The 16,718-nt window shown below is 42.0% G+C and overlaps 1 protein-coding gene across 6 annotated transcripts in view; it reads left to right on the plus strand.

The window, feature by feature from the left end:
- Positions 1-16,718, plus strand: part of SCML4 (Scm polycomb group protein like 4) — a 123,067-nt gene that overhangs the window by 50,414 nt on the left and 55,935 nt on the right. The window lies entirely within an intron of this gene.

A 16,718-nucleotide genomic window follows, 5' to 3' on the forward strand; every position in this document is an offset into this window, starting at 1 on the left:
TTGGGAGCTTGGTAGAGATAGGACGAGAAACAAGCCTCCCTCAGTGAAGCATGTGACGGATGAGGTCTGTTATAACACGGCACATAATGCATGCTGTCCTGTGCATTTTTCCAAGTGGAGAAAGCAAATTACACCAGATGGGGAAAGTTGTGAGTGAGCAGATTTTAGGGTCATCGCTAAACACACATGATTAAACCTTGCATCTAAATTAGTGTTTCAGACACTGAGCTTTCCCCTGACTGTTCCTACTAGGGTAAATCTTGAAGCTACTTTCCAGAACTCATTTGTCATTTATTTTAGCAGGAGCAGATGATGTTCCTGAGACATTTAAGTTAATAACGCAAGCAGGCCAGTGTCAAAGACATAGAAAAGTCTTCCCAAACAGAATCTCAACACAGAGAGTCATCATGAAAATCCAGCTTATTAAGTCATAATTTCTCACTGCTAAAAGGTGCTGACATCGAGTTTGGCTACAAGGAGGCATACCAGGCGAAATTACATTCCTGTGACCCTTTTAAGAATTAGCAGCGATTTGGAGAGGCTGGGGTGGAGAATAAATCCTCAGATGTAACCACAATCATAAACCAACTCAAACCCAAGGGAGGGTTGCTTCTGTAAGATGCTTTGGAATAGGCTGCTAGAGAGGAAAAAATATTACGCTCGTTCTTCACAGACCTTTCAGGCATTAGAAAATGAGCTTCAGAAGTTTCCTTTCACCTATTTTTCTTGAAATAAGGGCTTATGTTTCCATCTTGAGACCTGAGTACCAAAATCAGAATGCAAATTGGCAATTAACTCCCATATATTTAGGAAAATATATGGAAATTATTTCAGGTCAGTAGCAAGAGCTGCTGGAAGAGTTGGTAATGAATTCAGCCCTTATCCCTTTGGTTCTTCATAGTTCTTCCAAATGCTGGAAAATAAAAGCAGTCGGGTGGGGGGAAGGCTCCTCAAAGTTACTTTGGGTCATTGGTTGTAGTAAAAGAAGCTTTAACTCAGCTATCTCATGAGGTAAAGGCTTCTCTCACTGCTTGTTTTTCTGACAACAAGAATCTCCTTTCTTTCACGTGCATGCCAGCTTTAGAACTGTCTAAAGGCCAGTCTCACCCACTCAGCTCTCCGTGCAGCTGTTGGCTTCTGGGAATTGCATCTGGAGGGCTGGAGCAGGGCAGCCTTTCTGTTTATAGATCCAGGGAGCAAATCCAGGATCTGAAGAAACACACTGAAGACTGCTCTCTCCTGTTTGGCCTTTGTGCTACTCTCCTGGGGGCCGTGACCCAAGAATGAAAATTACCAACAGACTCAACATTCCTGGGGCCAGGAAGAATGGAAAATTCATTCCATGAAATGAACCTGATTTCGCAATTTTCCTGTCTCAAAAGGGTAGTTTTCAGCTCTTGTGACACTCAGAGACACCTGAGATTGGAAAGAAATCTTTGGGGTTGGTTGGCTGACAATACAGGGCTCTGGCCAAAGCAGGCAGCCTCTTCCAATTTCCTCACAGACTTTCTCTTCTGGACCGTAGGCACTGCTCTTCCTTGAATCTACTTCCCATATATTTAGGAAATTGTACGGAAATGATTTTAGGTCAACAACTCCCAGCTTCCCAAGCTATGGGCTTAATATTCTAGAATAAGAGTTCCAAACCAGGCGCCCGTCTGCACGAAGTTCTCACCCATCCATGGTGTCATAAGAAAAACAAGAGCCATTTGACAGTCTTCATAAAGTTCAAATGAGTCTTCTTAAAGGATGATCCTTTCTTCTGAAATATCTGCTTCCTACTATCTTGGCAGTAAAATGTTTGGTTTTATTAAATGTTGTATGTTAATAGGATTTAGTAATTAAAAAAAAATGTTCTTAGTTGGCAAAATAAAGTTGGCAACCTATTAATTGCCCCAGTTTTATTTTGACAATTTCCTAGGCCTGGACACCGCATTTTACCATTAATGACAGGACTTTAATTGTGAAGAAGCCAGCTCAGACATTGTACAGTTTCACTCCATTTGCCAAATGGCCACTAATTTGACAATTTTAACTATCTGGGACACAGCTGGGGAGCCAGAAGTTCTTAAAAAAAAATCCTGACCAAGCAAAGTAAGGTATTACTTGGTCTAACTTTTAAAGATCTTGTATTTTATTGCTAAGAAAATGCTTCCAGATTTTCCATCAGAATTTGTTTACATTTTTTTGTTAACATGTTTTTTACAAGCTCAATTACAGCTGGTTAGTAGCCTTAGATTTGAAGGGGAAGGTATTTTGGGAGAGAGGACTGTGTACACAGCTGTATACCGGGAGAATAATAATTACTTTTGTAATGAGATGATAATATACTAACAAGAGAGAAATAATACAGTAATATCAATCTTATAAAATAAGATAATTTTATTATATCAATAACATTATTACAATGATACATTGATGTTAACAATAGCATCATCATAAAAGAATATATATATATATATATATTTTTTTTTTTTTTTTTTTTTTTTTTTTGAGGAGGAGTTTCGCTCTTGTTACCCAGGCTGGAGTGCAATGGCACGATCTCGGCTCACCGCAACCTCCACCTCCTGGGTTCAGGCAATTCTCCTGCCTCAGCCTCCTGAGTAGCTGGGATTACAGGCACACACCACCATGCCCAGCTAATTTTTTGTATTTTTAGTAGAGACGGGGTTTCACCATGTTGACCAGGATGGTCTCGATCTCTTGACCTTGTGATCCACCCGCCTCGGCCTCCCAAAGTGCTGGGATTACAGGCTTGAGCCACCGCGCCCAGCAGAAGAATATATTTTTAAGCCTTGGGCAGTCTCTTCTCCAGGAGATTCTAAGGATACTTCGTTGCGTTGACTGTATAACAAGCCAATGCTGGTGACATTCGTCACTTCTTGCCTGGTGCTGTCCCAGCTGCCCTGTCAATCACCTCAGTGCACATGTGGGACCTCTCGCTGGTCTAAGAGCTCCCTTCAAGTCCCAAGAACTTGTAACACAGGCTGTGACACTTAACTGCTTCCTGAGTCTTGAGGACAACATGAGTGATTTGCAGGCAGATAAGGGAGGGTTACGCTGGCTGGTGGGCAGGTATCAATACTCTAGAGTTCATAAGTCAGGCCCCCTCCCAGGGCCCATCTGGCCAACTCCTTCTTGGCCCCAGGCTTGTAGCCACATGGCTAGGGCAGGCCCACGGCCGGAAGAGTATCACATTTTATGGTGCTACTGTCCCCTTCTTGTCCTGGTCAAAGAAAGCAAAACCTCTGAACGTCGTATGTTCTATGAAGAGCCATACTCTGATGACTATGAAAATAGCCTTGTTCGTTATCAGACACAGCATTTACCTTTCTTTCCGTTTGAAACATCGGCTATTGGCTGAAGTCCTTAGTTCAGAGACTCCCCAAGATCAATAGGTAGATTTTCCTTATATTTCATGACCAGGAAGACCACTAAGGTATTTTCGAAGAGACAGAGAGGGGCTGCACTAAGGACAAATCCTAGTTTCCATTCTGTTGATGCAGCTGGTTATCATGTCTCTCATTGTAAGATTTCCACCTTCTGTGTCTTCCTGGTTGAGATTTTTATTTAAGCAGAAGAAACAAGCGCTGGGTTTTGAAAAATAGCTGTTTGTCCCCAATACAAGGTAATAATAATACTAATAGCAATCACAATCTTATAAAATATTTATTGAATACTTTTACCTTTGAGGCTCCAGGTGGAAGCGCTTTCTGCCTATGTGTTATTTGATCCTTGATAGTTTGAGAGTGAGAGGAAGGAACTGCAGAGAAACCGCAGGCCTTAGGCACGAATCAGCCAAGCCCACAGGAGGCAGCCGCCCTCCGCTGCTCAGCCATCGCTTTGTGTTACTATTCAGATAGCAATTAACGCTTCTCAAGTCAACAAAGACTAAGTGGTATTCTGTCTGCTCTGTCTAATGAGTTAAGAAAAGTGTGGCATGTTCTAGAAAGGATATTATCCTTGAAATATTAAAAGCAAAATCATTAAAATATCTTAAAATGTTGGTAATTGTGTCATTCGGGATACAAATTCAGCTAGGGCCAAGTAACAGTGGCTTTAAAGAAGAGAAGCTAATTTCTCCCTCATGGCAAAGGTGGGAAGGCTGATAACGATGGCTCCACGGGGTGTGGACCTGCGCTGCTCCTGTATTGTTGCTCTGTCACCAGGCTGAGGTGCAGTGGCACCATCACAGCTCACTTTAGCCTTGACTGCCCAGGTCAAGCAACTGAGTTGTGGAGAATACAGATGCGTGCCACCATGCCAGGCTAATTTTTTACTTTTTTTTTTTTTTTTTTGTAGAAATGATGTCTCACCGAGTTCCCCAGTCTGATCTTGAATGCCTGGGCTCGAGAGATCCTCTCGCTTCAGCCTCCCAAAGTGCTGAGGTTACAGGCGTGAGCCACCATGCCCAGCCAGCCCTGCCATGTTAACACACAATTTCCCAGCCTGGCCTAAGGCGGCTGCTCCAGATCCCACTGTCCCACTGTTTTAGCCAACAGAATGGGAACATAGAGCTAGCAGAGGGCACACTTGTCTCCTTGAAAGACTCAGTTCTTGAAGTTGCACATCTATTGCAATTTGCATTCCCCAGGCCAGCAGTTAGTCACTTGGGTTCTCCAAGGGAAGCTAGAAAATGTAGTGCTGGTTACTGGGTGATCAGCTAAAATTCAGGAAGTCCTTTTTTTTTTTTTTTTTTTTTTCTGAGACGGAGTTTCGCTCTTGTTACCCAGGCTGTAGTGCAATGGCGCGATCTCGGCTCACTGCAACCTCCGCCTCCTGGGTTCAGGCAATTCTCCTGCCTCAGCCCCCTGAGTAGCTGGGATTACAGGCACGCGCCACCATGCCCAGCTAATTTTTTTGTGTGTTTTTAGTAGAGATGGAGTTTCACCATGTTGACTAGGATGGTCTCAATCTCTTGACCTCGTGATCCACCCGCCTTGGCCTCCCAAAGTGCTGGGATTACAGGCTCGAGCCACCCTGCCCAGCCAGGAAGTCCATTATTAAAGGAAGAAAGGAGAATGGATATTTGGGAACATCTCACAGCTTCTGTCGAGTACCTGAAGGACAGGCTTTCCAGTGTTAACTGAAAAATTCACTTGAGAAAGTAATTTTCTAATTAATGTTGGTAAATGCAACATTTTTGCAATCTTTCAGTACTTTGAATTGTTTTGTTATCTCTTCCTTATTTTTTTCCCAAAAAGTAGGTGTTCCTTGTCCTGTGTAACAAGAGAGTCAAGTTCACAAAAATCTCCAGTGAGAGAATATTCAAACTTAAGTAGAAAGGGTTTTTGTTTGTTTGTCTCAACGTTTGTTTACAGCTTCTTTCTAAACGTGTTTTCATTAGAACTGTTGAATTGGTGTCACCAGTTCTGTGGCGATCCAGATGTTGTACTGCTTGGAGTTGTATCACAAACATTAAAGATCGTTTAATAGACCGGGCGTGGTGGCTCATGCCTGTAATCCCAGCACGTTGGGAGGCCAAGGTGGATAGATCACGAGGTCAGGGGATTGAGACCATCCTGGCCAACATGGTGAAACCACGTCTCTACTAAAAATACAAAAATTAGTGGGGCTTGGTGGTGCATGCCTGTAATCCCAGCTACCTGGGAGGCTGAGGCAGGAGAATCATTTGAACCAGGGAGTCAGAGGTTGCAGTGAGCCGAGTTCGTACCACTACACTCCAGCCTGGCAACACAGCAAGACTCCATCTTAATTAAAAAAAAAAAAAAAAAAAAAAAAAAAGATGGCTTAATAGTACAGATGGGAAGAGTGTCTACCTAGTACCCTTCCTGTGCCTCTTTCTAGGGTCCCTCTCTTGCTGATGGCAGGTATGGAATGCCACCTGTGGTCTGTGGGGGAAATGATGGCACAGTCACAAGGCAGGGGCCGTTTCCTCGGGTTGAACACTGCAGAGCACCTAGGGTAGGGACTATCTCATCTCCGCTGTGTCTTCTGTTGCCTGCCCCCAATGCCCATGCACCTGGGGACAGAACAGGGTCAGGGGTGAAGCTCAGCAGTGAATCTGGGGCACTGGTAGGCTGGAAAATGTTTTACAGCTGGCACTTTGAGTACAGCTCTGACATGAATTTAGTCCTTCTTTTCACTCATGTTAAAGAGTAAAATGAGTGTCAACAGTGAAGTCATATGTCAGAGATTTCCTTTTTTGTCAAGACTGCAAATGACTTCCTTGCTAAATTGGACAATAGTTTGGGTTTTTATTTAGACAGAATTTTATGTTGCCCAGGCTGGACTGCAGTGGTTATTCAGGAGCGAGATCATAGCTCACTGCAGCCTTGAACTCTTATTTTTTTTTTTTTTTTTTTTTTTGAGACAGACTCTTACACTATTGCCTAGACTGGAGTGCAGTGGCATGATCTTGGCTCACTGCAACCTTTGCCTCCCTGATTCAAGCAATCCTCCTGCCTCGGCCTCCTGAGTAGCTGGGATTACAGGCGAGCACCGCACCTGGCTAATTTTTGTATATTTAGTAGAGATGGGGTTTCACCATGTTGGCCAGCCTGGTCTTGAACTCCTGACCTCAGGTGATCTGCCCACCTCGGTCTCCCAAAGTGCTGGGATTACAGGCGTGAGCCGCTGCACCAGGTCAGCCTTGAACTTTTGGCCTCAAGCAGTCCTTCTGCCTCAGCCTCCCAAGTAGCTGGGATAACAGGCATGTGCCACTGTGCCTGGACTGGATAATAGTTTTTGAAGACAAAAAAGAAATTAAGTTTTTGTGCTGTTCACAGTGTAACAGCTATAGACGTGACATGCTTTTAGGTTTAATCTGCATTTTTAACATTTTCTCCATTACTTTTTACAGTCCATAAATTAATACAATAAAAAATCCAGCTCTAATTCACAGCATTTCCCAGATTCTAAGATGTAAATATTCCCTTCGTGACCAATTTTGAACCACCAATGTGACATCCCTGAACATGGGGTTGTGTACAGCAGCAAACCCTTGGAAATACAAATGCAGTTGTAAAATTAGAAAGTGATGAGTTGTCAGCATTTATTACTTTTGCTTTTAAGAAACTTTATTTATTTGTTTGTTTGTTTGTTTGTTCAGTTTCACTGAGTAAAGAACGATTTGCGAATGGGGCAGCCTTCTGAGCTAGCGTAGGCTCAGAGACGCCCTACAAACTTAATTAAATTGTAAGTGTATATACTGTAATTTTTATTTTTATTTTTAAATTTTTTTTTTTTTTTTTGAGATAGAATCTCACTCTGTCACCCAGGCTGGAGAGCAATGGTGCAATCTCAGCTCACTGCCACCTCTAGCTCATGATTTTGAATAAGGGCTGTGTTTAACAATCCGTTTGCAATACTCCTGAAGATGTAGCAATCCTCTTTCATGAACTAGTACAAGCCAGCTCCAGCCCCTGGCTGATCAGAGTTCTGCTGAGCTTGGGATGCCTGTACCCAGATGGTCCACATCCCCACTCTCATCAGCTGGGCTGACGTTTCGATCCCATTGCCGCTGATGCACAGAACTTGCTTCCTCACCAGTTTCTGTAAGAAACCCAATCTCACTAAGCAGTTCTTGAAATGTGTGGTTTCTACTAAAGATATTTGGGATCACAAGGCATAGTGGACAGCTTTCCATTAAATGACTCTCACAGATAGATGTTTTTCTGAATTCTACTTTACTTAAGGAGAGTGTATTAATCCGTTTTCATGCTGCTGATAAACACATACCCGAGACTGGGTAATTTGTAAAGAAAAAGAAGTTTAATGGATTCACAGTTTCACATGGCTAGGGAGACCTCACAATCATAGCGGAAAGCGAAAGGCACATCTTACATGGTGGCAGACAAGAGAGGAAGAAGAGAATCAAGTGACAGGGGTTTTCCCTTATAAAACCTTCAGATCTGGTGAGACTTATTCACTACCTCGAGATAAATATGGGGAAATTACCCCCATGATTTAATTATCTCCCATGGGGCCCCTCCCACAACATGTGAGAATTATGGGAGCTACAATTCAACATGAGATTTGGATGGGGACACAACCAAACCATACCAGACAGTATTTTTTGTTTTTCTTTTTCTTCTTCTCTCTCGGTACCCATGGAGTACCAACTTCATTGTCTCCTCTCTTGGGTTCCTTTGGTAGGAAGAAATGAAACCATTCCTTTCCACCCCAGGCAGAGCAGGAGCCTTCCCCACCTCCTCACCAGTCTCAGCCCCTCTCAGGACACAGACGAGCACCTGAACCCAACAAAGAGTTGGTGGGAGAAAGCCCCAGCTTCCGAATCCTATCCCACCTCATTTGCATCTCTGAAAGGCCCGAGAAAGGTGGGCCATTCCACTCCCACCTCCAGGTATCCCCTTCCACCTTCACTGTGATGCAGGCAACCTATTCTGTTTGGGTATTTTACTTTCCTAAGAAATTGTTAGTGCAATGATTATTTAATTAGAATCCCAGATTTAACCAAAGCAGACCTCAAGGCCAAAAGGTACTGGCTCTCCCATCTCTTGGGTGTTTAATCTCTCCCCCAGGTGCAGAAGGAAAAAGGTAAGAGTAGACCCAGTTACAGGCTGATTCCTAGGAATGGAATTAGGTCACTGGCCACAGGCTTCTTGTTATTGGAACCAATTTGTATTTCCAGCAGGCAAGTTTTTAGACTAAAGTCTGAGGCTAAACATGGTGAGTTATTTAATTTCTTCTACCTCTGCTCCCCTGCAGCATCTCCTTAGAACCTCAAAGGAGTTTTGTATGAAGAAAGAATGTGAGTTCCAAGGAGAAATGTGTCCACAAGGAAAGCTATGGGCAGGCACAGGGACAAAGCTAGTCTTTCTTTTTTTTTTTTTTTTTTTTTTTGAGACGGAGTTTCGCTCTTGTTACCCAGGCTAGTCTTTCTTAAATAGAGGTGGGGGGTGTCTTAGTCAGCTCAGGTTGCTGTATCAAAATACCATAGCCTGGGTGACTTAAATACAGAAATTAATTTTCTCATTGTTTCGGAGGAGGTTAAGTCCAAGATCAAGGTGCAGCAGGCTTCACTTCTGGTGAAGGCTCTCTTGGCAATGGCTGCCTTCTTACTGTGTCCTCCCGTGGTGGAGTGAGCAAGCTCTGGCCTCTCTTCCTCTTCTTTTAAGGACACTAATCCCAGCCAGGCTCGGTGGCTCACACCTGTAGCTCCAGCATTTTGGGAGGCCCAGGTGGGCAGATCACAAGAGCTTGAGACTAGGCTAGCTAACATGGCAAAACTCCATCTCTATTAAAAATACAAAAATTAGCTCGGCGTGGTGGTGTGTGCCTGTAATCCCAGCTTCTTGGGAGGCTGAGGAAGGAGAATCACTTGAACCTGGGAGATGGAGGTTCCAGTGAGCCGGGATCGTACCACTGCACTCCAGTCTGGGTGACAGAGCAAGACTGTCTCAAAAACATACGCACAAACAGAACACGAATCTCCTCATGGGGCCCACCCTCATAACCTTATCTAAACCTAATTACCTCCCAAAGGTTCTACCTTCAAATACCTTCACATTGGGAGTTATTACTTCAACATAGGAATTTTGGAGGGGACACAAATGTCCATAACAGGAAGGAAATAAAGGAGGGAGAACGTAATTTAAAAAAAAAAAAAAAACACAAAAATCTAGGCTGGGCATGGTGGCTCTTGCTTGTAATTTCAGCACTTTGGGAGGCTAGACAGCAGGATCACTTGAGCCTAGGAGTTGGATACCAGCCTGAGCAACATAACAGGGCCCTGCCTCTACAAAAAATAAGTGAATTAGCCAACTGTGATGGTGCATACCTGTAGTCCTAGCTACCTGGGAGACTGAGGTGGAAGGATTGCTTGAGTCCAGAAACTCAAAGCTGAAGTAAGTCACGATCATGCCACTGCACTCCAGCCTGAGTGAGAGTGAGATCTTGACCAAAAAAAAAAAAAAAAAAAAAAAAATCGAGTGTATTCGTTTTCTAGGGTTGATATACTAAATGCAACAAACTAGGCAACTTAATTTATTGTCTCAGAGTTTTAGAAGCTAGAAGTTCAAGATAAAGGTGAAGGTAGTGTTGATTCTCTCTGAGTCTGTAAGGAAGAATCTGTTCCATGTCTCTCTCCCAGCTTCTAATAGTGTCAGGCTTTCCGTGGCTTGTAGATGGCTTCCTCCCCATGTCTTCCATCTGTGTGTGTCTGCCTCTCCATCCATATTTCCTCTTTGTATAAGGATACCAGTCACACGGGATTAAGATCCAGCCTTATGACGTCATCTTAACTCGACCATCTGCAAAGACTATATTTTCAAATAAGGTCACAGTCACAGGTACTAAGAGTTGAGATTTCAGCACGTTTTTGAGGGACACATTTTGGCTCATAACATCTAGTATGACATCTTTGTCTTTTAATTAGGTGTTTGGTCCATTTATGTTTTTAAAAATTACCAATACATTTGGGTTTAAATCTATACTGATTTTTGTATTCCATATCTTTTTTTACCTGTCTTTTCTGCCTTCTTTTGGCTTTTTAATTTTTTCTTTCCCATTCATTGGAAGTCAAACGTTCTGTTTTCTGTTGTATTAATGGTTACTCTAAAAATTAGAGCATGCTTACTTATTAGAGTCATCTAAAGTTAACCATACTTTTGCTTCTTCCTAAAGAATACAAGGACCTTAGTAACCTTTAACTCCATTTATATTCTGCCCCCTACTTATATATTATTATTGCCATACATTTTAATTTTTTTCTTTTTTAGTCCTTCTGGACATCATTATTGTTGTTTTATACAGTCGTTTTCATTTTGATTCACCTGATTATTTACGATTAAAAAAAAATTCTCCATTTTTGGATATCAGACCTTCCTTCCACCTGGGTTCCTTTTCATTTTGCCTGAAGTGAAATGAAAAGAAGCTCCTCTAATATAGGTCCTCTCAGTTTATCAAAACTCTCAGTTTCTGTTGCTTGGAAGTATCTTTATTTTATTTTCACTTTTGGAAATATAAGTTTTTTTTTTTTTTTTTTTTTTTTTTTTGGCTGGGTGTAGTAGTCTAGGTTGTCAGTTATTCCCTTGAAGCATATGGAAGGTAATCTATTTTGCTGGGCATGGTGGCTCATGCTTGTAATCCTAGCACTTTGAGAGGCTAAGTAAGGTGAGCAGATCACATGAGATCGGGAGTTCAAGACCAGACTGGCCAACATGATAAAACCCCATCTCTACTAAAAATACGAAAATCTGCTTGGCATGATGGTGCCTGCCTGCAGTCTGAACTACTTGGGAGGCACAGGCAGGAGAATCACTTGAACCCAGTGGTTGCAGTAAGCCGAGTTTATACTACTGCACTCGAGCATAGGTGACAGAGCAAGACTCCACCTCAAAAAAAAAAGATATTTTATTTATATTCTGGGTTCATTGTTGTAGAGAACTCAACTACTTTTCTAGCTTATTTGGGTGTTTCTTAAAAAGTAATTTGTAGTTCTAATCTAATTTTAAGATTTTTCTCTGTCTTTGGTGTTTTACGATTTCACTTTATCGTATCAACGTGTGGATTTATTTTTTATCCATCCTATTTTGGATTTGCTGCACTTCCTGAATTTGTAATTTGAAATCTTTCATCAGCTCTGGAAAATTCTCTGCTGTTTTCTCTTCAAATATAATCTCCTTTCCATTCTCTATATTCTTTTCTTCTGAAATTCTAATGTTTCAAACTTCTCATATTCTCCATGTCTTTTAACCTCTTATCTGTTTCTGTGCTGTTTTCTGGATAATTTCTTCTGACATATCTTTCAGTTCATTAATTTTCTCTTTAGCTATGTTTACTATGCTGTTAAGTCTATCCATTTACTTTTTAATTTTAGTTACTATATTTGCCATTTATAAAAGTTCAATTTGCTTCTTTTTCAAATTTACTGTGTTTTTTTAAACCATTTTTTGTTTCCAAGATATATTTTCAAGCTTGTCCTTTATATCTTTATGCATAGTATCATAGTTGTTTTTATAATCTAGGTTGGATAATTAAAATATCTTAATATTTTGGGGCTTGTATTGCTGTGTGTTTTTATTAATTATTCTTTCTTTAGTTCTTTGCTTCCTTACATGGTTGGATATTTTGAACTGTTATTCATCAACCTCGAACAATTATTTTTGAGGCTTCTTTGAAACCTTTCTCCAGGTATCATGTATTTTCTTTTGCCTTTCCAGACACCTGAGACACTGTCATATTGGGTAATTTTTTAACTAAATTCACAGCCTAAAGTTTCCTTGATCACCCAAGTTCTGTGAATCTGGGATGCAAATCTATGTGGGTTCTGGCTTGTAGTAATATCTTCTCAGAGATTCCGTGAATCCTTTCAGTGTTGAAGCAACTTTTCTTGTAGCCAGCTAGGGGAGCAGGAAGGTGGAACAACTCCACAGCTGACCTGCCCTTACACTGAGGTTGTAGCTCTTAGGGTAAGCCCTGGGCTTTATAGCAATGCCCATGGCCCAGATTACACCCATATGTTGGCCTGGTTATTCTTTATTCATGTTGTTTCCTCCATACTTTTAATCATTTTTTGCATTTATTCGTTATTTGTAGTAGTTTCCATTGATCCTAATAACCAATTTTCCATCTTACCAGAAATAAGACTTCAAAGAATTTAGAATGCTACATTTCTTTTAATTAACACTCCAAATATGGCACTACACTGGTTTTGACTCAAATTCTTTAATGTTTTCAAAAATAATCTAATGAAAGTTACACACACAACATTACGAGTTGGGAAGAGCTTAGAAACCAACAACTGTAACCCATTTAATGGCTTTGGAAGATGAAGCTTAGAGGAGCTGAGTGAGTTGTTCAGAGTCCCACGTGAGTTGGGAGCAGAGCCAGGACTGAGATGTCATTTGTTACCTCTAAGACCTGTATTCTTGCCACTGCCCTGCAGTGTGATGGGCAATGTGTACTTGACTGAAATTATGTTCATTTCCCTGGTGAGGAAATATGGATTATTTCTTTTTTTCATGTCCTCTCCCAAAGTTCTGCACAGAACTTTTACTGTCCCATTCTGAAGATGTATTACTTTAATATTAGAGAAGGAATGTTTTGAAACTTAGAGACAAAGCCAGTATTATTGCCCAATAATAAGTCTAGTTAATAAGTTAACCAAATCAGCAAATAAGTAAACAAATGCAATGCTTTAAAACTAAACTAATAAAAATGCACTATCAAAGCAAAGATTTTGTGAAGAGATGTAGACGTTATCCTGGATTTTGTGCTTTGTCTCATCTATCACTTCTGTTCTCTCTCTAAAGTATACCCTGAATCCAATCAATTCTTTCCACCTCCCTACTTCCACCCTAGTTCAGCTACCCGTGTCTCTCGGCTGGACCATTTAATACATCCTTAGTAATGTTATTTCCTGCACGTAGCCTCCACTTCCCCATCCGTTCTGCTGAACCGCAGCCTTATTTATTTATTTATTTTGGGACAGGGTCTGGCCTGCACTCCAGGCTGGAGTGCGGTGGCACAGTCTCAGCTCACTGCAATCTCTGCCTCCCAGGCTCAAGCCATCCTCCCACCTCAGCCTCCTAAGTAACTGGGACTAAGGTGTGTGCCATCACACCAGGCCAATTTTTTTCAAAAATTTTTTTTGTAGAGATGGGGTTTCACCATTTTGTCCAGACTGGTCTTGAACTTGTGAGTTCAAGTGACCTTCTTGCCTCAGCCTCCTAAAGTGCTAGGATAACAGCACTCAGAGATTCTGATGTGAGCCACTAAGCCTGGCACCATATTTATCTTTATAAAATGAAAACTAGCTTGTGGGTTTTCCTGCTGAAAATCCTCTAATTATTTCCATCATTCATAGAAATCCAAACTCATTACCCTGACTGTATTTGTTTCATTAGGGCTGCTGTAACAAAGTACTACAAACTGGGTAACTTAAAACATCCTTTCTGGAGGCTAGAAGACCGAAATCAGGGTGTCAGCAGGGCTGTGCTCTCTCTGAAGACTCCAGGGGAGGACCCTTTCTTGCCTTTTCTTGGCTTTTGGTGGTTGCTGACAATCCTGCTGCTTCTTGGCTGTCGACACGTCACTCCAATCTCTGCTGGTGTCGTCAGAGATTGGAGTGACGTGGCATTCTCTCCTAACAGGTGTCTGTGTCTGTTTCAAGTTTTTTTTTTTTTTTTCCTTAAAAGCACACCAGTCATTGGGTTAAGACCAACCCCAATTCAGTATGCATTCATTTTGACTCGATTACGTCTGCAAAGACCCTATGTCTAAATAAAGCCAGTATTTGCAGGTACAGGGGATTAGAACTTGAACATATGTCTTTTTAGAGAGACACAATTCAGTGCATAACGCTAACTTAGAAAACTGCCATTATCTCATCCTAACGACCTAGCTTGACCTCGTCTTGCACCACTGTGACTCTTGCCCACAGTTCCAGCCCCTCTGGTTTCTTGGTTCCTTGAAGAAGCCAAGCTTTAGGATGTTTGCACAGTCTGTTCCCTCTGCCTGGAAAACTTTCTCCAGCCACACCAGGCTACCTCTTGCCACTCAGATCCTGACTTCAATGTCACCCCTTTATAGGCCTACCCTGGTCATCTGGTTGCTCTCATTGAGACAAGCAGTTTATCTTCCCCATTCACAGTTGGATTTCCAGCACCTAGAACAGTTCCTGGCACATAGTAGGTGCCCAAGAAGTTTTTGTTGAATAAATGTCTGTCTGATTGAATGAATCTTTTTTTTTCCTTTTTAGTTTTGGCTTAAATGATGACACTTCGAAAGGATAGTTCTTAAATAAGCAATACTTAGGAACCATTTCAAGGTGGGATTGGAAGCATGTTTCTCAGAGGGGATCATCTGTGAGGTGTGAGGGAAAGGGCGGGTTTGCAGAGATTTGTGAAGATGCGATCCCAAGAGATAAGCATGGAAAACGTAGACGTGGGTTCCAGGAAAGATGGGCAGTTTCCTCCTCCTGCCATCACAGCATGAACAAGAATCTTGGGACTTACTTGCATTTCTGGAATTTCTAAAAGTAACAGTAATAATACTAACACCAATAATGTCAATGAACATTTACTGAGTTCTCACTTTGCATTATTCTAAATTTCTGCATTTAATTTTGACTGCATCCCTGTGAGAGGGTGTTCTTATCTTTACAGATGAGGACAGGCAGGTCCCTAGGGCCTTAGAGTCAGTGAGTGGCCAAGCTGGACTTTCAACCCAGATCCAAAGCTGGCATTCCTTTGCATGTGCCCACTGCCGCCCTAAACACATTTTAACATTTTGGCTTTGTTGGTTTACCCTCTGCGGATGTCTGAGCAGCCTCTACACAGCTTCATCCTTCCCCAGCCACACTCTCCATCCTCAGATTATCCACCTCTTGCTGCCAGTCTGTCAAACAATGTTTGGTTAGCATTTCTGTTACTGCCAAAGCCAGATGTTTCTAGAAAAACACTTGAGTTTGACATCACCCGACCCTCTCCCCTTTAGTGTCCTCCTGGCCACACGTCTCAGTTTCCCCCCAAATTCCCTCTCAATTCTTTCCAATGATTCTCTAGCAAATGTCTTAGAGACGGTCCTCCCCTGAATGAGAGCTGGAGCGAGAAATTCCCCAGTTCGAAATTCCATTTTGGTTCTACAAATGGAAAAGAAAGAGGAGCTTATTCCAGATTCCCCAGCCCCTCTGGAGGAGACTCCAGCTGGTAGAGACACCTTGCCTTACCGCTTTGCAGGAGTCTCTAACGAGGCAAAGCATGGCCCCTGCCTTAGAAGAGGGGTCGCCACACCTGCTGGGTTGAGGTTTTGAATCGCAGGTAAAGGTGGCAACTATACTAACATCTGGACAGGGGTGTTGGCTTTGAAGGCCCAGGATTATGTCCTGTGTGTCAGGGCACAGCGTCCCGCGCAGCAAGCTCCTTCCAGTCCCGTGCTGCCAGGAAGAGGCCTCTCTTCTCTCCTCCTCTCCATTTACCCAGTTGATTCTGCCACATCCTGTTTTTAATGTTTTCAAAACAAACACTATTCTAGAATAGTTTTAGGTTTACAGAAGTGTCGCAGAGATAAAACAGAATTCTCACGTATGCTGCACCTGGTCTCCCCATGGTTACCATCTCATATTACTGTGGTTCGTTTGTCACAACTAGTGAACCCATCATAACACTGTATTGTTAAATAAAGTCAATATTTTATTCCAACTTAATTAGCTTTTCCCTATTCTATTCTATTCCGGGATCCCGTCCACGATACCACAGAACATTTAATTGTCATGTTTCCTTAAGCTCCTCTGGGCTGGGAAAGTTGCTCAGAATTTTTTTTTGTGTGTGATGGCTTTGGCAGTTTTGAGGAGCACCGGTTGGGTATTTTGTAGAATGTTCTGCAATTTATGTTTGTCTAATGTTTTTCTCATGATTAGACTAGGGTTGGGGGCTTGGGGAAGAAGATCCCAGAGGTGATGTGGCATTTTCATCATATCGTGAGCGTGCATGCTGTTGACATGACTTACCACGGATGATGTTGACTTGAATCATACGGTTGAAGTCCTATTTTTCTGTTTCTCCATGTAAAGCTACATTTCTCCTCCAATTCCATACTGTACTCTTTGGAAGGAAGTCACTATGCACAGCCCATACTTAAGGAATAGGAATTATGCTTCACCTACTTGATGGGGGGTGTCTACATAAATTATTTGAAATTTTCATGCATGGGAGAGTTGTCTGTTCTTTTCCTTTTTATTTACTGAGCCGACCACCTATTTATATCAGTGTGGATTCATGAATATTTATTTC

Source organism: Saimiri boliviensis, chromosome 4, assembly GCF_048565385.1.
Source record: "Saimiri boliviensis isolate mSaiBol1 chromosome 4, mSaiBol1.pri, whole genome shotgun sequence".
Taxonomy (NCBI): domain Eukaryota; kingdom Metazoa; phylum Chordata; class Mammalia; order Primates; family Cebidae; genus Saimiri; species Saimiri boliviensis.